The 23,360-nt window shown below is 48.9% G+C and overlaps 1 long non-coding RNA gene across 1 annotated transcript; it reads left to right on the top strand.

Annotated features, from left to right (window-relative positions):
- Window positions 1-5,962: 5,962 nt before the first annotated feature.
- Window positions 5,963-21,851, top strand: LOC121167643. Its single transcript, XR_005885613.1, has 4 exons — window positions 5,963-5,974; window positions 15,840-15,846; window positions 18,340-18,347; window positions 21,781-21,851. It is a non-coding gene; the product is annotated as an uncharacterized LOC121167643 (long non-coding RNA).
- The last annotated feature ends 1,509 nt before the right edge of the window (window positions 21,852-23,360 follow it).

Below are 23,360 nucleotides of genomic sequence, written 5' to 3'. Positions count from 1 at the left end.
AGGGAGCAAAGCAGCAGATGGAAGTTCTCTCTGTATCTGTCTCTCTCTCTTTCTGCCTCTCATTAAAGTGCTATCTCCAGCCCCTATGCAATGAATAGGATGTCTGTTAAATAAGTCCATCTATTCACCTAAAATAAATATCAGGAATAATTGTTTAAAATTCCCAGGAAATCCACCTGCAAGTGCTGAGATCCCATATGGGCACCAATTCATGTCCCAGCTGCTCCACTTCTAATCTAGCTCCCTGTTTATGGCCTGGGAAAGCAGTAAAGCCAACCCAAAGCCTTGGGACCATGTATCCACTTGGGAGACCTAGAAGAACCTCCTGGCTTCAGACCAGCTCAGCTTCTGCCATTGTAGCTACTTGGGGAGTGAACCAGCAGATGGAAGAGCATTCAGTCTCCCTTTTTCCCTGTAAATCAGCCTTTCCAATTAAAAAAAAAAAAAAACTTGGGTCCAGTGCAGCAGCCTAGTGGCTAAAGTCCTCACCTTGCACATGCCAACATCCCATATGGGTGCCAGTTCTAATCTTGGCAGTCCTGCTTCCCATCCAGCTCTCTTCTTGAGACCTGGGAAAGCAATCAAGGACGGCCCAAGGCCTTGAGACCCTACACCTGCGTGGGAGACGCGGAGGAGGCTCCTGGCTTCAGATTGGCACAGCACCAACCACTGCAGCCACTAGGGAAGTGAATCATCAGATGGAAGATCTTCCTGTCTGTCTCTCTTCCTCTCTTTCTATCTGACTTTCCAATAAAAATAAAATAAAATCTTTAGAAAAAAAATGTTTTAATTCTCAGTAAAAAATATAGAAACACACGAACTAAGGATTGAAGGTTTCTCCTTTCTCAGCACTTTCCTTGGCACAAGGCAATCCCACAGGCACCAAGGCACATCCAAAGGCCACCAAAGTGGGGAGGGGGATACACGTGAGGCACCTTTGATTTGTCCTTAGTCCCACCTGGTTGGCACTTCTCCCACACGGGGATGCGAGTGTCAGTTCCACAGCAAACATTCACCCTGATCCCTCCTCACCGTCTCCGCTCACTCAGACATTCAGTGGCTCCATGGCCAGCGTTTCCAGCGGGGAAGGTTCGTGGCAAAGGGCGCAGGTGAAGGGCCGGCACTGGGGTGCAATGGGTTAGGCTGCTGCTGGCAGCCCCGGCTTCCCAAACTGGAGCACCAGTTCAAGACCCAGCCACTGTGTTTGCACTCTGGCTCCCTGCTCGCTCCTGGGAACGCAGCAGAAGGCATGGCCCCAGTGCTTAAGCCACTGATGGTCACATAGCAGGCCAGAATGGAGCTCCTGACTGCTGGCTTCCACCTGGCGCAGCCTGGCTGTTGCAGCCAATTGGGGAGCAAATTAGCAAGTGGAAGCCTTCTCTCTCTCTCTCTCTCTCTTATAAATGCATAAACAAACTTGGAAGAAACAGCAGCAGATGAGAACACGTTCATGCCTCAGGCTTACTACCAGGTGGTGTTTTAAACACAGGCAGGACAGAAAAGAAGCTGTTCATACTTTAACAGCAATAAAATCACCGTGAAACATCAAATGGTACTTGGAATCTGCACGAATGTGTTTTCCTGGGGACATTTTCATCTTCCTTCTCCTAGTTCGGAGAATGCACTTTTTTTTAAGCGCTCAGCTGTGCCCTCTAGTGGCCAAAACAATTTAGACTTGGGCAGCCATGATGGACTTTGGCCAACCTGGAGAATGTGAGTGTGTCCTTTTTAGGGTTGTTCCCGTCCCCCACTTTCCTCCTTCCCCAGTGTCTCATTAACATTTATTAGTCAGTATATAAGGAGTGTCAGGCCGCCAGTGATGGTGTCTTCATCCCTACGGGGGACAGGTAAGGAAACAGGAATGAAACTGGTTATGACAAAAAGGAAAACGCAGGGCGAGTGAGGGATGGGTGCTGGCTCACAGCCAGGGCACAACGTCTCAGAGACACGGAGCAGGAGCCTGCGGTGACCCTGCTTTTCCTTGGACCGTGGAATGAACTCTAGGAAGATGGAAGCCGAAGCCGAATCCAGGAAAAGAGCATGAAAAAAACGCAGCTGTTCTCCACATGCTCTCCCCCTTGTTGTGGTGGGTTACAGCCCGGGAGCCATACAAAAATGAATTAAGAACATCGCCACCGGCTTTGGAGGAAACACAGCAAGGCAGAGCAGCAGGGCCTGGCTGGAGGCCGTCTGGCTGCACCATCCACAGATAGAAAAGGTAAAGGTTAGAAATGGTACAGTGGGTTAAGCTGCTGCCTGTAACATCAGCATCCTATATGGGTGCACCAGCTCGAGCCCTGGCTGCTCTGCCCTAAAACACCTGGGAAGGTTGCAGAGGAAGGCCCAGTGCTGGGCCCCTTGCCATCCACGGGGGAGACCAGGATGGAGTTCCTGGCTCCTAAGTGAAACCTGGCTCAGCCCATGGCTATTGCGGGCATTTGGGCAGTGAACCACCAGAGGGAAGATTTCTCTATCCTTCTATCTCTTTCTGTGACACTTCAAGTAATTAAACCGCTAAATACGTGCCTTGACAATGACCTTAAGCAAAAGACTCAAATGAGTTTTGCGAGGCCTGAGGAAAAAAACTAAGTGTGGCCAGCAGGGGGCGACTGGAGCTCAGCACGGGCAGGCAGTGGCCGTCTGTCCTCCCATGCCGTCTCGCCAGAGAGCTGAATGAGGCAGTGTGCCAGACCAAAGGGCTGGCTTCTACTTGGGCATTTTGTGACACCAGAAATAGAAGGGGTAGAGTCAGGAGACATGGGAACTAACTTCTCACGGCGCAAGCGTGTTCCATCACTCCCGCCCTGTTGAATATTTTGATCACATCTTGTATATTATAGAGAGCGTGTTCGATGCACCTCTGAATAGCAGTGTTTAAAAGACAGGGCAAGTCCATGGAATTCCAGAATTGGTCTGCAAATACTTCTCTTTTTTGAGATTGATTTTTATTTATTTGAAAGGCAGAGTTACAGAGAGGAAAAGTCAGAGATAGGAACCATCCAACTGCAGCTTCACTCCCCAGGTGGCTGCAATGGCTGGCGCTGGGCCAGGCTGACGCCAGGAGCCTGAAACCTTATCCATCTCCCATGGAAGGCAGGGTTCCAAGGACTTGGGTCATCTTCCACTGCTCTCCCAGGCACATTAGCAGGGAACTAGATCAGAAGCAGAATAGCCAGGGCTTGAACCAGTGCTCATAGGGGGTGCCAGCAGTTCAGGAGGCCGCTTAACCTACTACACCACAAGGCTGTCCCTGCACACCCTGCTTGACAGATGGAATAGCTTTGAGGCAGATGAAGCAAGTCTTTCTCTCTACCCAGACTTCCTGTTTTGTGGGTTTTACCCAAGGTTTCCCTCTGTTTTCTCCCCTATTTTCCCACAACCTCTTCCGAGGTCTGGAGAAGCGTCGTTTCCACTTCAGCTTCAAGTTTCTCTCCCTCCACCTCCTGGGAATTGGTCCTCCCTAGTGCTGGAGGTGGGGTGCTCGTGGCTTCCTGACCCCGCCTCGCTCAAACCATCCAGACCCACCACTGCCTGGGATGCCCACGTCCCGTGAGTGCCCAGTCGGACTCCCATCTCCACATCTGTTTCCTCCTCATGCAGTCCCTGGGAGGATGAACGTCCAAGCACTTGGATCCCTGCCACCCGTGGAGGAGCCCTGGACTGAGTCCCAGGCTCCTGGTGTCGGCCTGGCCCAACCCTGGCTATTGTGGACATCCAGGAAGTGAACCATTAAATGGAAGATCAAGGCCTTTCAAATAAAGCGAATACACAGAGAGGGGCATTTGGCTCAGCAGCTAAGAAACTAAGACCCTGCTCCGGACACCTGCCTCCTGTCTCAAAGTGCCTGAGTTCAAGTTCTGGCTTCTCTTTCAATTCCATCTTCCTGCAGATGTGCAGCCAGGAGGCAGCAGTGATGACTCAGGTACCTGGGCCCTGCCACGCGCGTGGGAGACCACATGGGTTGCATCCCGGGCTCCTGGCTTCCTGGCCCAGTGCTGGCTGTTGCCAGCCATTGGTGAGAGAACCAGCAGAAGGAAAGATATCTCTCTGTCTGTCTCTCTGAGTTTCAAATAAATAAGTTTACCATACCCCCAATTTTTTTTTTTTCATTTGTACTCTTCCTCCTCCATCTTCTCAAACTCTTAGGAAGGATTTCTTTTCAATATTTTCTATCAGAGCCCAGAATGCAAGGCACTGTCAGGCCCAGGAAGCAGGACTGGGCAGAAAACCCAGGAAGCAGACCTCTCCACCACCTCGCCTTGCCCAGCCTCCACCTGGGGCCACCAGGAGAAAGGGGTGTGACCAGGGACAAGGCAGCGTCTGTCTGTACCACAGGCACCTGCAGGAACCGGCAGGAACTGGCAGGAGCTGGCTGCAGGTGGCTGTCCTGTGGCTGAGTCCCAAGTCTGTCCCCACAGGGATTCAGATGGTGCCCTTCCCTCTGCAACACACTCTGCTAACTTCATTTTCCTCCCCAGCTTGTGAGTCTGCCAACGTTGTCTGGCCTCATCCCCTCATTCCCTCTCCCCCTGTACCGTGGGCACTTGCTTGTTCTTACCTTATGGCAGAAACTGTGGCCCTCATCTCCCTTTTTCTCCCTGCTTTCCAGCCTTCTCAGTAACCTGTGTCCTCCTGGTGGTACGTGGATGTTGGGAAGCCTTCCCCAGCCCATCCTCCTCTTCCTCCACACCCCCCAGGGTGATCTCAGCCACAGTCCAGGTTTCAATTCCCATTTATACGACCACTCTGGGCTCCACTCTCCAGCCCACCTTGTCTCTTGAGCCTCCAGGTCTCTCATCTGCTTGGAGGCTGTCACCTCTTCGCCAAGCCTGGCAACCCTCTCTTCTCCACCCTGAAGGAGGCCTGTGCAGGGCCTGTGCAGGGCCAAGGGGCCCTTGGGACCTGCTCCATTGAGTTCCTTTTCTGGGCAACTAACCTTGCTCACTCCTGTTTGGGCATGTGGATGAGCAATGTCAAGGGCTCCGGAGATGGAATCCCACGCCATGGATACAGAAATAGATGCCAGTGCTGAGGCCAAAGAGCCATGCCCATGACTTACCTCACCAGGTGTGAATTTGTGATTCAGCAGGGCGGGAGGGGATGACTTTGTGTTCCTCCTGAGGGTAAAAGCCCCTGACAATGTGGGTTTTTTCTTTTTAAATTTTATTTATTTTTATTGGAAAAGTTGAATTACAAAGAAAGAGAGAAAGATCTTCCATTTGCTGGTTCACTATCCAAATGGTTACAACAGCTGGAGCTGAGCTGACTCAAAGCCAGGAGCCTGGAGCTTCTTCCAAGTCTCCCATGTGGGTGCAGGTCCCAAGACTTTGGGCCGTCCTCCACTCTTTTCCCAGGCCAGAAGCAGAGAGCTGGATGGGAAGTAGAGCAGTTGACACACAAAATGGTGCCCACATGGTATCCAGCACTTGCAAGGGGGAAGATTAACCAACTGAGCCATTGCCCCAGGCCCAAGCAGGTGGGTTTTATTTCCAGCTCTCCACAGCAGTCATGGCTCCCTGACAGTTACCTGGCATAAACGGAGCATGCTGCTTGGTGCACAACCCTTCTGTCCTCCCAAATCGGGGAATAAGAATCAAACAAGAGCCACATTCCCCCAGGACAGGACCAGGTGCCAGACGTCCCTGTCCTGAGGAACCTGAGGGCTGGTGGCAGAGCTGAGTCCCAAGTCTGCAAGGGCCACAAAGACCATGGCAGCAGCAGAGTGTCACAGGGTCCAGCACGGGGAGGAGCATCTCTGCTCCTGCCGGGTCCTTCCAGTGTCATGGGCTAAACCTAAAGGAAAGCTCAGATCAAAGGGAGTGAGCACAAACAAGGCACACGGATGACACATGACCCACACGCGAGGGAATAGCAAATGGCAAAAGGCTGTCAGAAGACCACAGAATCAGTCAATAACAAGGAGATAGTTTCACATTCAGGGACAAATACTGAAAGTGTGGAACTGTCCTGGGAGGTGAGAGAGAGCCAAAATTCTGGGAAAGTGTACTCAGGTGGCCTCAGCACCAGCCTGGACAGGGAAAGGCCAACTGCCTGCCCCCTGTTCCTTGCCCATGCCCCAGGTGGGTGGCAGTGGCACCTGGAGGAGGCTGTTCTGTGTAAGAAAGAGCCCACTGAGGACCTGAATCTGTCCCCCTGGTCTGGGGACCACGGTCTCTAACCCACGTGGGTCCCTCCATCGCGGAATCCAGTGGTGACTAAGAACACACGAGTCATTGGCACCAAATGCAGGACCCAAGAGTCACAAAAACAGGAATGTTCTGGGCCTGCTGGATTTGCAGAGTGAAGCTTGTGGCAAATCTGCCCAGCCGGCCTCAGCAGGAGAGATGGGGCTGGCTGGGAGCAGGGAGGGAACTCCATGCTTGCTACCACCCACCAGGCCATCTTAGCTTACAGGAGAGAACCCTGGAGCCCAGAGACTCCCTGTGGCTGAGCCTGGCATCCCAGAGGCCTTGGCAGGGTCTGAGAGTGCCAGACACCTTGCACATCTTTGTGAATTTTGCGTCTGGGTGTTATGTAGGGAGACCCGCTATGAGGCCAAAACAGATCCGACACCATTTTTCCAGCCCTAAACAAAATGACACACAAGTTGTGCTAGTTAAGTTTGTGTTTGGTTTTCTAGGATCAAAAACCCAATGCAATGGCCTAGCGAGGCATAAGTGTACTTTTCTTGCACATCTGGAAGAGTTAGGGGTGTGGTGGGGGAGGCAGGGGGCATCAAGTGTAGTTAGTTCTGCTGCAGCCTGGGACACCGGCATCCCCTGTGAACACAGACTTCAAGTCACACCTGCTCCACTTCCAGTCCAGCTCCCTGCCTCCCTTGAAGGCAGCAGATGATCCAAGCACAAGCGTCCCTGCCACCCATGTGGAGACCCAGACGGAGTTCCAGGCTGCTGGCTTTTGCCTGGCTCAGTCGTGGCCATTGCAGCCATTTGAGGAATAAACTAGCACATGGAAGCTCTCTCTCTCCTTCTCTCTCTGTCCATGTCTCCCTCTCGTTGTACCTGTTACTTTCAAAGCGTAAATAAATCTTTAAAAAGCAGCAGCCTGGGGCTGGTGGTACAGGGCTGGCCCAGCTGCCTGACACCCTCCCCAGACCCTGTCTCCTGCAGAATGTCTCACATTAGTCTCTATGTGTCGAGGGTAGCTGCTCCACAACCAGGCATCACATCCACAGCCTAGCCAGAAAGCAAAAGGGAGGAGTGGAAGGGGTGGACGAGTGTTCTGACTCAGCCATATGATTTTTTTTTTTTTGGAAGACTTATTCTTATGTATTTGAAAGGCAGTTTTGGCTCTGGCACTGTAGCCTAGCAGCTAAAGTCCCCACCTTGCACATGCCAGGATCCCATATGAGTGCTGGTTCATATCCAAATAGCCCTGCTTCCCATCAGCTTCCTGACTGTGGCCTGGGAAAGCAGTCGAGGACGGCCCAAAGCTTTGGAACCCTGCACCCACATGGGAGACTTGGAAGAAGCTCCAGGCTCCTGGCTTCGGATCAGCTCAGCTCCAGTCATTGCAGCTGCTTGGGGAGTGAATCATCAGATAAAGATCTTCCTGTCTGTCTGTCTCTCTCTGTATATCTGACTTTAAATAAGTAAGTATTTAAAAAAAAAAAAAGGTAGAGTGACACATGTTGGTAGTAGGTCGCCCAGCACCTGGACCATCTTCTGCTGTTTCCACAGGCGCATCATCAGATCACAGCTGGGACAGGAGCTGGACCCCATGTGGAATGCCAGTGCAGTTGGTGGGGCTTAACTGCCTTAACTCCCACAGTGCAGGCGGCTATTAATTTTTTTAAAGGTTTATTTTATTTGTATTGGAAAGGCAGATTTACAGAGGGAAGGAGAGACAGAGGAAAAGATCTTCTATCCACTGGTTCACCTCTAAATGCCACAACGGCCAGAGCTGAGCTGATCCAAAGCCAGGAGCCAGTAGCTTCTTCCATGTCTCCCATGGGGGTGAAGGTTCCCCAGGACTTGAACTATTCTTCTTTCCCAGGCCACAAGCAAAGAATTGGATGGGTAGTGGAGCAGCTGGGACATGAACTGGTACCCGTGTAGGATCAGTGTTTGTAAGGGGAGGATTAGCCAATTGAGCCATTGTGCCAGGCAGGCCCTTGATTTTTTTTTTTTTTTAAGATTTATTTATGTATTTGAAAAGCAGAGTTGTAGAAAAAGAAACAAAGAAACACAGAGGAAGATCTTCTATCTGCTGGTTCACTCCCGCACAAATGGCCATGTTAGAGTCCAGGCTAAAGCCCCCGGACGTCAGGGTGCAAGCTGGTCAACCCCCAGAGAGCGGCAAAGAGTCTCACTGGTAATGCAAACAGCAAACTGAGTTTATTGCACCAGCATGCTGGGGTCAGACTGCACTTGGGGCACGCAGGCCAGCCAAGCAGCAGATGGACCTCGAACTAGCCCAAGACAGAAGATTATATAGGCCCTTTTGGGCTGAGAAATACATGAAAAGTAACAACTTTAGACATGTTAATTTTTATGGCCTTTAAGCACAGGCACTCTGTTCCGTTCCCATACCCATTACCTATATGGCTCATCCCATTCTCACACCCTTATCTTCCTCCTGTTCCTGGGACAGGAGAAGAATTGCGCCTCCCTCTGCCCTCCTGCCACAAGGTTGCAGGGCCGCAAGGAACAGATTTATCGCTAAAGCAGAATCCTCCCAGAGTCCAGGCGCCTCCTGGCGTAGCAAAGTAGCAGTTTTCTCAGCACAAAGAAACCCAACAAAAATACTCCATTCTAGCATTCTATCATATTCTAACATAGCATTCTATTATTCTAACATTTTATCCACACTGTAACATCTACAACAGCTAGGGGTGGAAGCCAGGAACCAGGAGTTTCTTACGGGTCTCCCATGTGAGAGTTAATGTACTTCTTTCCCAACTACATTAACAGGTAACTAGATCAGAAATGGACAACCGGAACTTGAACTGGTGTCCATAAGGGATGTTAATGCTGCAGGTAGCAGCTTAACTGGGGCTGGAGGGTAGAGGTGCTGAGTAAGGACCTGGAGAGCGACTGAGGAGGAGGTAGTCCCAGGCATGCCCCCATCTAAGGAGCAGGCACCTGCAGGGATGCACGAGGCACACGGGGAAAGCCTGGGTTGTGTCCCTTGTTCTGGCAGCCCATGCCTGGAATCCATCCTCACCCACTGGTGAACCGTGTTCAACAGAGGTGTGTCCTGGGGACGCGGGGGCTCTGATGAGTGATCAGGAAGAGGCAAAGTGGGCAGATTCAGTACCACAGCCTCTTTGCCTAGAGTCCCCCTCCTTCAGACCTGTGTTACAATGGCAGCTTCAAGATGTCACTGGACTCAACAGCTAACTTAGCCTGCTTAACCAACTCTCTATGGTCATAACTGAATCAACATTTTAAGGTGAGTTTAATGATTTCCTAATTTCTGAAGACTAGAGACTGTGACCCCCACAGATGAGACACCAGAAAACTCATCTCACTTGGGTGCCACCATCAGAAGTCATCTGCCTCTAAAACATGAGGGATGTGTATTGTGGCGCTGCAGGCTACACTGCCACTTGGGACTCCTTAAGCCCATATCAGAGAGCCTATTTCAAGTGTGCTTACTTTACTTCAGATCCAACTTCTGGCTAGTGAGTCTGGGAGGCAACAGATGATAGTTCAAGCATTTAGGCCACTGTCACCCATGTAGGAGACCAGGACAGAGTTCCAGGTTCCTGCAGTCAGCCTGGCATATCCCTGGCCATTGTAGTCATTTGGAGAGGGAGCTATCAGATGAAAAACATATCTCTCTCTCTCTTTCTCTCTCTAACTCTGCCTTTCAAATAAAATCTTGAAAGAATCAGAGAGAGGGACCAGCTCAGTAGCTCAACTGGCTAATCTGGCTAATCCTCCACTTCCAAGCACAGCGTCACACAGGGGTACCAGTTTGTATCCCGGCAGCTCCACTCCCCATCCAGCTCCCTGCTTGTGGCCTGGGAAATCAGCAGAGGACGGCCCAAAGCCTTGGGACCCTGCCCCCACATGGGAGACCCAGAAGAAACTCCTGGCTTTGGATTAGTTCAGCTCTGGCCATTTTGGGGAGTGAACCAGTGGATGGAAGATCTTTCTCTCTGTCTCCTGCTACTTGTATATCTGTCTTTCCAATAAAAATAAGTAAAGCTTTAAAAAAAAAGATAAAGAAAGGAGGGAAGAAAGAAACAAAGAAACAAAGAAACAAAGAAAGGTAGATAGATCAGGAGCTCTTGATTCTCCATTTGAAATACGTTTACCTCTGGGGACAGTAGCCTTGGGAGAAAAGCAAAGGGCACACAGTTTTTGTCTCTTCCTTTCCCTGAGATCATGGGCACAGCTTCCTGCAGACACGCACACACACAGTTGGGAAGCTGCGTGATGGACTTGAAGCCACTGCGTGGGTAGGAATAGTGAAATCCCAAAATAGCACAGCTGGCAGCTTCAAGGGGCTTTTTTACTACTCACAGTTCCTGGAATTCTGGGTGATTACATCTTGGAAAGCCAGCAAATAAACAGCAAGCATGAAATTAAGGAATCAGAGTTGGGGAAGCTCAGGGAAGTAGATGTTACTCTTAGGCTGTGAGGAGAGGACAGCAGGACCAGGGGGCCACACACACCCCCCGCCCCCACCTTGTGACTCGGGGCCTGGGAACCTTAGGAATCTCAGGCACCCAGGTGCCTGGCACTTCTTCAGTGGAATTTCCCCAGTTTGTTGTAGTTGGCAAAGTTATAAGCTTGAAAAAAAAAAAAAATGGCTTTCCCTTAACCTTCCGTGCAGGTAGGAGTGCCTGTGTGGGTTTCCGCACATGCAATGTCATGCTGACTCACCTCAATGAGATTTCCAGAAAAGTGCTTCCCTGGCATTGACTCAACCAACCCCTTGGGCCTGTGACTCCGCCCACTTGCTCCTGCCAGGGGCACAAAGCTGAGGGCTGAGCACCAGTCATCCATTCACACCTTCTACAGACACCTGCCAAGTATTGGTTTCAGGTCTGGGGAGTTAGCAGGAAAAAAAAATGATAAAAACAAATTTTTAAAATTTTCAGGCATTAAGGAGCTTGTAGTATGGTGAGGGGAGATAAATTATAAACAAAGGGGCTCCGCGCGATACCCCAGTGGCTAAAGTCCTCGCCTTGCGTGTACCAGCATCCCATATGGACGCTGGTTCTCATCCCGGCGGTCCCATTTTCCATCCAGCTCCCGGCTTGTGGCCTGGGAAAGCAGTCAAGGATGGCCCAAAGTCTTGGGTTCTTGCACCCATGTGGGAGACCTGGAAGAATCTCCAGGCTCCTGGCTTTGGATCAGCTCAGCTCCAGCTGCTGCAGCCGCTTGGGGAGTGAATCAACAAACAGAAGCTCTTCCTCTCTGTCTTTCCTCCTCTCTGTATATCTGACTTTGCAATAAAAACAAATAAAACTTTTTTTAAAAAAATTAAGAAATCATAAACAAAGGTATGGGGCCAGTATGTGGCACTGCAAATTAACCCACCACTTATAACATCAGCATTCAAAATCAAAGCACCTGTGTGAATTCCAGCTGCTCCCCCTCTGATCCAGCTTCCTGCTGATGTTGCAGGAAAGCAGTAGATAATGACTCAAGTGCTTAGATCCCTGTCACCCATATGGGAGATCCTGATGGAGATCCAGGCTCCTGGCTTCAGCCCAAACCAGTCCCAGCTTCTCTAACCTCTCTCTCTCTCTCTCTCTCTCTCTCTCTCTGTCACTTTGCTTTTCAAATAAATAAAATAAATATTTTTTATAAAACATGGTAACTGTTAGGGCAAGAAATGAAACAGGAAATGAGACACTCGGTGCAAGGTGGAGTGAGCCAGGAGCACAGTGGCTCAGCAGCTGGGTTGAGTGGCAAGGGGAGGCAGCCGGGCTTTGCTGCAGCTGGGTGCAGTGAGACACAGACCCAGGGCTGATGACAATGATTGGGCATTTACTCACTGCTCACCAGAATCAGGAAGTAGCCACCTGATGTCCCGTGCTCAGCTGGGAGGCAGAGGGAACAGGTGTCAGTAGGTGAGAGCAGGTGAGAGTGGCTCCTGCTGCAGGCAGGGACAGGTAAGGCAGGGCAAGCAGGTTCATGATTGAATCATTATAGCTGGCTTGAGGAGGTTGGGGATTTTCTCGGGATGTCCAAGACGAGGTTACAGTGGCCACAAGAACAGAGCTTAACAGAGAAGGATGGCAGAGGCAGATATGAGCTGCAGACTGGTTGGCTTGTAGGTGGCAGCCCAGGAAGGGACTCCTCTTCCACTGTCAGCGAGACCCCAAAGTCAAAGCCGCAGAATAGAGACGCTAGGAAATGTGGTTATCACACTGGCTTCCTGCCTGTTCTCGGGGCTCTTAGGCTGTTGGAACCTCTGTCCCCACTTCTAGATTTACTTTAACCTCTCCCATTTGCTTATGCCACCGTCCTTCAGGTTTGCCTTAGTAGCAGTGAATACTGTCCCTCACTGATAGCGACCTTGAAACAAGATTCTTTAACATGGCCATGGCCTCCTCGCCATTTGTCAGCTCTTATTCATGCAAATGCATTGTTAGGCACAGGAAAGGAACAGCAAGACAAGCAGTGGGTTCTCGAGAGACTAGCTGCTCTCATCTGTGCACACACACACATACTCACACACAGTACACCCACTCACACACACATGCACTCACTCGCACACATGTCACGTACATATAACTCACGCAGTCACACACATGCACCCAGTCATGCAAGCACATGCATCCACTCGCACACATGTCACACACATGTACCCACTCACACAATACACATATCACATACCACTGCAAAAAAAAAGATCATTTCCTCCTGCAATTGATTCATGGATTCCTTTTTAATTGTTGCATCATTCTTGGAAAGTAATGTAATCATGGTAATTAGCATTCCCATCACCTCAATCATTTATCATTGCTGTGTGTGGGAAACTTTTTAAAAAATCCCCTCTTGTCATTCTTTTGAAACACATAAATTGAGTCTTCACGGGCTTTTCCTGAAGATTGAAGACCGGAACTGTCTCAGAAGTGGTCCTGAAGTTATGGAATCTTCTAGCAACATGTTGAGTACTAACTTCACAAGAACAAAAATAGGGAGGAGGATGTGTGGGGACAGAGGGATGGGAGGGGGACCTAAGGCTCAGCTACCGGCAAGGCAAAGCGAGAAAATCAGCAAGAAAACGAGTTGAACAACAACCCACACCCCATGCCCACTCCACCGACTGTTACCAATTATTAGTAAAGAATTTTGGCCTTGCGATGTTAGCCACATTTTTTAAAAGCTAGAAATCTGGAATTTTATAGAAAATCACTAATTCTTAAGTTGGAGATTGAGGGTAGGCATTATGGCTCAGTAACTGAAGCCACTGCTTGGGATGCCAGAATGTTGCATCAAAGGGCCAGGAATACAGCCCCACCCCGCCTTCCAATTCGGCTTCCTGCTTGTGCATCCTGGGAGGCAGCAGCTGAGGGCTCAATGCTGGGTCCCTGTCACCCACAAGGGGAGCCCCACATAGATGTCCAGGCTCCAGGCTTCAGCCTGGCCCCACCCTGACTATTGTAGGCGCTTGCGGAGTCCAGCGGTGGATGGGAAGATGGATTTCTCTATCTCCGCAATTCCTTCTCTCTCTGTAACTTTGCTGTTAAATAAAAATAATAAGAAGGCTGTCGGGGCCCAACTGAAAATGTGCAGATCTGGAGTATCCAGGATGACGTGCTTGGAAAGTTGCAAACAGGAGCTGGGTCTAGATTCTGACCCCATCCCACTGTGCTGTCTGAAAACCAAATGGAATGAGACAAGTAAGACAGAATTATCTCAGGAAACAAAACAGAACCATTGTCACCCACATGTGACCACTTTTCTGTATTTAATTTTTAATATATTTTAAAAGATTTATTATATTTGAAAGGCAGATTTACAGAGAAAGAAGGAAATACAGAGAGTAAGGTCTTCTACTGGTCTACTCCCCAAATGGCCCCAACAGCCAGAGCTGAGCTAATCCAAAGCTAGGAGCCAGGAACATCTTCCAGGTCTCCCATGTGAATGCAGGGGAGCCCAAAGACTTAAGCCATCCCTTACTGCTTTTCTAGACCATAAACGGAGAAGTGGACCAGAAGTGAGGCAGCCGGGACATGAATTGGCACTCCTGTTGGATACCGGTTATGGACAAAGAATTAACCTGATACATCATAATAGTTCAGGCCCCTTCCAGCCACATGCCCAGCACTTGCCTACAGGCTCCACCACTTGCCCCCAGCACTTGGCTCTCTTTCTCCCAGGCCTCCTCCCTCCTTTCTCGTGCAGTCACCCAAAAACTTGCAACAGGGACCCAACACAAGGATAAGCAACAGCATCCCAGAGCACCTTTCTGGCCACAGATCGTAATACTGACAGCTGGTGGGCTCCACTGCCCACCTCTGAGCTAAGCAGACCTGAGAAGCATCGGGGGTGATGGCCAAGGGTGGTCTTCAGATGGGAGAACGAAGGGAAATAAGGTCTACTGTGAACCTTGCATTCTGGAAGCAGCCTACTCAGGGATGTTGAGTCTGAGTTCAATGCCATAAACAAATCCTACTGTTGCCCTTAGCTTGAGCTTCTCCCTCATGGAAATAGCAACCTCCGCCCACGAACGGGTCAACAGTGGATGACTGAGTGTGAAGCGCTTGTTCAGCCCTGGCACCTGGCTGTGGGAAAATATTCCAGGGGAAGGAGCAGGCATGGCAGATTGGGATCTGCTGGCAGCTGCATGAGGTGAGCATCCAGGAGGACAGGCTCCCATCTCAGCCTACTCCTCCTTCCCTGACCCAGCCTTCTCCGGTCTTTCATAATGTGGGAGTCAAAAGCAGGGGTGGAAGGAAAACAGGAAGCAGGAAACGCTCACATCATCAGCAGAGGCAGCTCCAGAACACGCCAACATCAGCCTACACCTGCCACTTCTCCTCCCCGATCCCATGGGGCACCATAGGCAGTCCGAACACCTGCAGGAAGTCCAGCTGGAATCACTTGCTAGGCAGGCCTGCAGCACACTCTGTCCAGGCCCTGAAACCCACCCCCTACTTTGAACTCCCAGAAAACTGTCTGCAGAAGTCACATGTCCAGGAAGGGGAAAGAAGCAATGGGATGGGACCTAAAGACCGCAGCTGAGCAGCTGGGAATGGTGATGCTCGTCCAGGTTAGTCCAAGCCAAGCAAGCCATAAGAGGAAGAGTCCAGCTGAAGGGATAGGTCAGGGAGAGGAACTGATAATACCAAATTTGAGCTGTCACATAAAAAAAATATAAAAGTTACCACACAGTGTCTGGTGCAGTCACCTAGCGGCTAAGGTCCTCACTTTGCACGTGCCAGGATCCCACATGGGCACTGATTCTAATCCTGGAAGCCCCGTTTCCCTTCCAGCTCCCTGCTTGTGATCTGGGAAGGCAGTCGAGGATAGCCCAAAAGCCTTGGAACCCTGTACCCACATGGGAGACCCAGAAGAGGCTCCTGACTCCTGGTTTCAGATCAGCGCAGCTCCGGCCATTGCTACTTGGGGAGTGAATCAACAGACAGAAGATCTTCCTCTCTATCTCTTCTCTCTGTATATCTGACTTCACAATAAAAATAAAATCTTTTTAAAAAGAGTTATCACACAGAATCTTAAAAAAAAAAAAAAACCCACACAGTATTAGGAGCAAACAAGTGACTTCTACAATTAGAGAAGGGAAGAGGCTTTCACAACTGTTGTTAACTGTATGACCGCATTGGCGGGGAGCGGGACAATTAATAAATCTGACTACATCAAAATAAGAAACGCTATGCTTTTTTTTAGTGTGTGTGTGTGTGTGTTTTTTTTTTTTAATTGAAAAAGCAGATTTACAAAAAAGAGAGACAGAGAGAAAGATCTTCCATCTGCTGGTTCACTTCCTAAGTAGCCAAAATGGCCAGAGCTGAACTGATCCAAAGCCAAGAGCTGCTTTGGATCTTCCACGCAGGTGCAGGGTCCCAAGGCTTTAGGCCATCTTCTGCTTCTTTCCCACACCATCAGCAGGGAACTGGAAGGGAAGTGGAGCAGCCGGGATCTAAACAGGTACCTGTATGGAATCCTGGCACATATAAGGAAAGGACATTAGGCACTAAGCTATTGTGCCAGGCCCTATTTTAAAGAAAAAAATTACTATGAGCAAAGTAAAATGACAGATGGCAAACTTACCATGGACAGATGGCTAACATCCTTAATAGACAGCATATCTACAAATGGAGGTAAAGAACCTGTTTAATTTAAAAATTGGACAAGGAATATAAACCGCTTACAGAAAGAAAATCAGAATGTAAAGGAACTCACAACACATGAACAGATGTTTAGCCTAGCTTCTACTTAAAAAAAGAAAAAAAAGGAAACATCAAAACTGTACAAAAGGAACATTTAACTATCAGATTGGCGAAAGTCCCAAAACTTGTCAGCACACTTTGCTGGCAAAGCTGCAGGGGAACAGGCACTCTTGTACACTGTTGGAGAGGATGCAGGGTGAGGCAACCGCTGTGGAGGGGAATTAGACTGGCAACTGCTAGCAGGGTTAAATGTGTGCTTCCTCTTTGAGCCTGCAAACCACTTCCAAGAATCCAGTTCGGAAAAAAAGTCACTGGCGAAGTGGAAACTTATTCGCATAGGTTATTTACCGCAGCCCCTAGGCAAAATCAAATACCAGAAAGGACCCAAATGTCTAATAACAGGAAGTTGACTGAACTTGAATATTAAGTATTACAAAGCATTAAAAAAAAGGTGGGGGGGGGAGATAAAGAAAATGTTGTAGCACAATGGGTTAAGCCACAGCTTGAGAAATCTACATCCTGTATCAGAATGCCTACTTAGTCTCTGCTCCTCCACACCTCATGCTGCTAGCCTACCTGGAAGGCCACAGCTGACGGTGATGTGGCCTTGGTCCTCCCTTGGTCCTTGCTACCTACATGAGAGACCAGGAGGGAATTTCAAGCCCCAGCTGTCACAGAATCAGAGCATGGAAGCATCCTCCTCTGCCCCTTCTGCTTTTCAAATAACATAGCATTTCTTTACATTATTATTATTATTATTATTATTATTATATTTTGATGATCTTTACATAGTTCATTAGGGCACAAAGGGTCAAGGGCTACAGGAAAGTAGATAAGACCATTGTTTCCACATTCTGTTTTTTCCTTCTTAAAGATATCATTTCTTCAAAAGTAAGAAAAATCATTAAAAAGATTTAAGGAATATCTCAGAAGAGGGTTAAGATATTCTTGAGGCCAGCAAGGTGGCATAGCAAGCTAAGCTTCCACCTGTGGCATCAACATCTCACATGGGCACTGAGTCCTGTCTCAGCTGCTCTACTTCTAATCCAGCTACCAGTTTATGGCCTGGTAAAGCAATGGAGGATGGCTCAAGTCCTTGGGTCCCTAAACCCACTTGGGAAATCGGGAAGAGGCTTATGGCTCCCAGTTATGACTCTTGCAGCCCTTTGGGGAGTGAACCAGTGGATGGAAGGCGTGTGTGTGTGTGTGTGTGTGTGTGTGTGTGTGTGTGTGTGTGTTGTGTGTGTCCTTCTCTCTGCCTTCCAAATGAAAAATAAACTAAGTCTTAAAAAACTTGCTAAATATTGGTCAGTCTGAGGACTGCTGAGAGGAACAATCGCAATGACCCAAAGTATACTGAGCATGTTTAAATCTCTGATTTCATACGCTATTTTTTTAAGACTTATTTTTTTATTGCAAAGTCAGATATACAGAGAGGAGGAAAGACAGAGAAGATCTTCCGTCTGATGATTCACTCCCCAAGTGAGTGCAACAGCCAGAGCTGAGTCAATCTGAAGCCAGGAGCCAGGAGCCTCTTCTGGATCTCCCACACAGGTGCAGGGTCCCAAGGCTTTGGGCCATTCTCAACTGCTTTTCCAGGCCACAAGCAGGGAGCTGGATGGGAAGTGGGGCTGCCGGGATTAGAACCAGTGCCCATATGGGATCCCGACACGTTCAAGAAGAGGACTTTAGCCACTAGGCTATCGCACCAGGCCCTCATTCGCTATTTTGAAAATGGCCACTTTGGGTGGAATTTAGATTGTCAAGCCAGCAATTGAGAAAACGGTGGTACAGTGACTCAAACGCTAAGGCTATCTTCCCCATTGGAACCCTAACTGACCACATGGAGATTAAAGCAATTTGCCTTGCAGTCGTAGTTCATCTAGTAAAGGAACAAAGAACTGATGGGACTCGGAAAGCACCATTTTGTGACTCCTGATGAGACACCAGGCTAGTTGAGGGTCACCATTGGCTTCTGACGTCATCAAAAGAAACACCAGCAGGGAGTGTGACTTCCCATTGGACGTTCACTGCAAAAGTGAACGTTGAGCTGCAGTCTGATCAGGCTTCGGAGCGCAACTCCCAAGCAGGTCAGGGAACACAGGCATGCCTGCCGAGGGGCAATCAGCAGAGCCTAGGCTGCCATACTGTAAGACTTAAAAAAAAATGTGGTTGCTCCTACACATACATTGCAAAGGGTGGAAAGAATAGGCTAGAGAATGTACACATTAACTGTCTAACATCTGGACTTTATTTCAATCCTGATTCACAGAAACACATTTACATTGAAAATATGAGACATTTAGGGGAATAGGGGTGGAGAACAAGCCTGCAGGTCCCAGATTCCAGGCTAGATTTCCCACTGACTTGAGCCCAGGAATCTCAGCTATTTTAAGTAAAGGTTATATCAAAGGCCCAGACCACAGGGCTGCTTCTGTCTCTCTTTTTCTTTCTAAAAGGCCTTGTCCCAGCCACCTCTCCCTGCCCTTGATCCCACCAGGCTCAGCCACCACCAGGAGGGCAGCAGGAATGTGGGGCTCAGCAGCCAGAAAGAGGGGAGGCGCCAAGCCTCTGGGAGTGGTCCAGTTCTGGCCCAGATGCAGCATCACTCAGGATGTCCCCAAACTAAGCAGATGCAACTTGATGCTTCTAGTGCCAATTGGGCCTGTGATTTGGAAAGAGAGGTGGTCGGGACATTTCCCCAAATACCAGCACCCAGTGAAACTGCTGTGGTCGGTGATGCACTAAGCGCCCCTGTTTTAAATAAAGGTTAAGTTTTGCTTCCCGATCTGAGTGCTCTGAAGTCAGGAGATCCAGAAATTAGTCATTGCCCCACCAAAGCCTACAACAGCCTCCCAAACCACCTCAGCCTGCCCACATTCATTTACTTCTTTGAAAAAAAAAAGGGGGGGACAATTTTTAAAAATTTATTTATTTTATTTGAAAGTCAGAGATATAGAGAGACAGGAAGAGATCAAAAGAGAAAGATCTTCCATCCACTGACTCACTCCCCAAATAACCCCAATAACCAGAGCTGAGCAAATCCAACACTGAGAACCAGGAGCTTCTTCTAGATAGCCTACACGGGTGCAAGGTCTCAAGGCCTTGAGCCATCCTCTGCTGCTTTCCCAGGCATACCAGCAGGCAGCTGAATTGAAAATGGGGCAGCCAGGATTAGAACCAGCCTCTATCTGAATGCCTGTGCCACATGCAGAAGCTTAGCATACTACACCACATATATCAACCTCAAGAAGAGATAAGCAATACCTCACATGTCTAAGACTAGGACTCAGTGAGGTGTTCTCCTAAGCTCCTTTACTGCTCTGAGCTATCTAACATTTTGTAGGTGACTCAGACCAAGTACTCCTTGTTTCAACAAAGGAGGAACTTAAGAGAAATAGAAGGACCCAAGCAAGAGACAAACATGGGCACGTCGGGAGACCTGGACACATAAAGCCCAAGAAGCTACAGCAGAAAGCCATTAACACTCATTAAAACATGATGCTCCAAATTGGTTTTTTTAAATTGTTTTTATTTATTTTGTTATTAACTAGTAGGAAGGCAGAGAAAGATCTTCCACCTGCTAGTTCACTCCTCAAATGGCAAGAACCAGGAATTCAACTGGGGTCTCCCACATGGACAGCAGGGACCCAAGTACTTAGTCATCAACCTGCTGTCTGCCATGGTGCATGTTAACAGGAAACTAATCCGGAACAGAGTAGTTGGGACTCAAATTCAAGCATTCTTTATCATTTTTTTAAATATTGATTTATTTTTATTGGAAAGGCAGATTTACAGAAGGAGACACAGAGAGAAAGATTTCCATTGGCTGGTTCAGTGTCCAAATGGATGCAAATGTCAGAGCTAAGAAGCATAGGATTGCCCCTGAGCGTGAATTCCCCAGGAGCCTGCTGAGCTGTGACCCCCCAGCCCAGGGTTTTTCCACCTCTCTTTCACTTTCACAGTTCCCTCTGTGTGACTGGCTGACGTTGACATTTGCCTTGAGAGTGCCAGGTTTGCCAGTTGCTTTATCCTCACAGGGTTTTTCCTCTGTGTGAGTTCATTGATAAGGGACACTGGCGACCTCGGCCAGACCCAGCTCCTCCAGTACTGAACTCTCTGAGGGGTACTGATAGGTGGTCTCCAGGGCTGTGGTGGGAGGCTTGCCTGTAGACACCCACGCTCTCACTGGCAAGTTCTGAGTCCTGCTAAAGACTGATTCCTGCAAATCTTTTGCAGAAAAATTTTACCTTCCTTCTTTCCATTGATAAGGCTTTTTTTTTAAGACTTATTTTTTATTTTTATTACAAAGTCAGATATACAGAGAGAAGGAGAGATAGAGAGGAAGGTCTTCTGTCCGATGATTCACTCCCCAAGTGACTGCAATGGCCGGTGCTGTGCCGATCCTGAGCCAGGAGCCAGGAACTTCCTCCAGGTCTCCCACACAGGTGCAGAGTCCCAAGGCTTTGGGCCGTCCTCGACTGCTTTCCCAGGCCACAAGCAGGGAGCTGGATGGGAAGCAGGGCTGCCGGGATTAGAACCAGTGCCCATATGGGATCCCAGCACATTCAAGGAGAGGCCTTTAGCCACTAGGCCATGCTGCCAGGCCCAATAGGGCTTTTCTTTTTTTAAGATTTTTTTTTTTTTATTATTGGAAATGCAAGTATACAAAGGAGGAGACAGAGAGGAAGATCTTCTGTCCAATGATTCACTCCCCAAGTGACCGCAACTGCCAGAGCTGCACCAGGAGCCAGGAGCCTCTTCCAGGTCTCCCACATGGGTGCAGGGTCCCAAGTCTTTGGGCCATTCTTGACTGCTTCCCCAGGCCAAAAAGAGAGAGCTGAGTGGGAACTGAGGCTGCTGGGATTACAACCAGCACTCATATCCTGGTGCGTGCAAGGTGAGGATTTTAGCCACGAGGCTACTGCGCCAGGCGTGATAGGGCTTTTTCCTTGACTTGTTGTAGAGTGTAAAAGAGATCATCCCAGACAAGTCTAGGATGTACTAAGGTGTATCATTAACCAAGCGTGATGATGGCAGGGCCCACCAGAAATGAGCAAATGACAAGTCCACATGGCAATCTAGTCTGAATTGAAACCCTGAGAGGAACAAATGGTCATTAACGTGAAGTCCATCCATTAAACTGAAGACCTATGTCCCAGCTTCCCTTACAATATAAATTGTCCCAAGAGACAGGCAGTAAATAACCTGGACTCACTTAGAAAGCTAGACACTCACCTTTCCCTGACTTCTCTGTCCAGTTTCCATTACTGCTAGGCCTCACCTCTCCCGGAAATCTTGAAAGTACATAAATTAGAAACACAAATCATCTTTGTGTTTTTGCATCTCCACTGACTCACAGAAGCAGTGAACAGACAGTGAGGAACACACACAACAGGGGCCTTGCTCAGGAACTACCTGGCCTCAGGATCTCTGGAAAGCAGAGAGCAAGCAGGTACTGGGGAGGCCAAGAGTCAGAGTGCAAGAGCGAGGGAAGCACACAACCAAGAGAAAGATCCCTTCCATATCATGGGCCTTTATGGGGGGCTGTGAGCACAGTGGTCATGCAACAAAGCAATACTGCCCCAGTCAGGTTCCATGTGCTAGGTGAGTGTCATGTGGGCAGGAAGGACCAGGAAGGTGGGGAAGGTGTGGCTTTCAAGTTCATGACCCTGAACTAGCTGCCTAAGACCACAACAGAACAAATCCTCTGATGTCCACCAGCAAGATCTAACTTCTGGCAAATGTGGTTTGTTTTAAGGGATTTTTTTTCCCCACATTCTTTCATTGTCCTCAAAGGGCTTCTCATGTGTGACTTCTATGGTGCCTACTGATGCTTGAATTCTGGGGAAATGGTTTTCCACATTCATTTCTCCCCTCTGATGTGCAATGAAGAATACATCATCCCATTTTATTCCCTCAACAAGAGCTGGCATTGTGGCACAGTGGGGGGAAACCACCACTTGGGATCCCCCCATCCCACATCAGAGGTGATGGGTTTGAGTCTGCCCAGCCTGGGAGGTAGCAGACCATGGCCCACGTGCCTGAGTCTCTGCCTCCAATGTGGGAGACCTGGATGGAGCTCCTGGTTCCTGGCTTCAGCCTGGCCAGCCCTGGCACTTGGGGAGTGAACCAGTGGATAAAAGATCTGCCTGTCTTTCAAGTAAATTTTCAATAATAAAACAAGAAATTATATGAGAAAACTATAGGAATTTCAAAAATCCAAACATAATAATTCTAAAAGCAAGACCCCTAAGAGCTTACTAAGTAATGTTGACTCTACTTTCTCCCTCCAGGGCAATCCCTCCCTCCTCAGGAGAACATCAGATACCTAACAGTCACAGATAAGCACTGAAATGTCACAAAAGGGTACAAAAAGCTCCAAGGGACTATCCCGGTGTCACGTGGGATGGCCAAGGTCATGGCAGGGCCCAGGGCCTCAGAACACAATATGACATGGCAAGCCACCAGCCATGGTGGAACTATCTTAGTCCTGGTGTCTGAGAAGGTTTAAGCGTTGTCCCCAGTCCTTCCAAAAAACACAGCAAGATGCCTGAGCAACTATTCCTGAGTGATAGCAAAGGAATGCTGTAACACAAGCTACACTCCTTACCACTCCTGAAAGTACGGATCCTTGGGGCCAGCATGGTAGCCCAACGAGGAAAGCTGCCATCTGCCACCTGCCACGTCAGCATTCTATATTGGCACTGGTTCATGCCCCAGCTGCTCCATTTCCCATCCAGCTCCTGCTAACGTGCCTAGGATAGCATTGGAGGGTGGCCCAAGTGCTTGGGCCCCTGCCACCCACATGAGAGTCCTGGCTTTAGACTGGCATAGTCCTAGCCATTGTGGCCATCTGGAGAGTGAACCAGAGGATGGAGGATCTCTCTATCTCTCATTCTTTCTGTAACTCTGACTTTTAAATAAGTGATTTTTTTAAAAGTATGGTTCTTTACCTCTTCTACTAGTCTGTGCAGAAGTAAGCAGCATAAACCTTACTGCATCTGTGCCCGTAGCTTCC

The sequence above is a fragment of the Ochotona curzoniae genome, unplaced genomic scaffold (assembly GCF_017591425.1).
Source record: "Ochotona curzoniae isolate NIBS_2020 unplaced genomic scaffold, NIBS_Ocur_1.0 contig_1221, whole genome shotgun sequence".
Classification (NCBI taxonomy): domain Eukaryota; kingdom Metazoa; phylum Chordata; class Mammalia; order Lagomorpha; family Ochotonidae; genus Ochotona; species Ochotona curzoniae.
The sequence above is the reverse complement of the archived record's forward strand: the minus strand, read 5'-3'. Positions and strand labels throughout refer to the sequence as shown.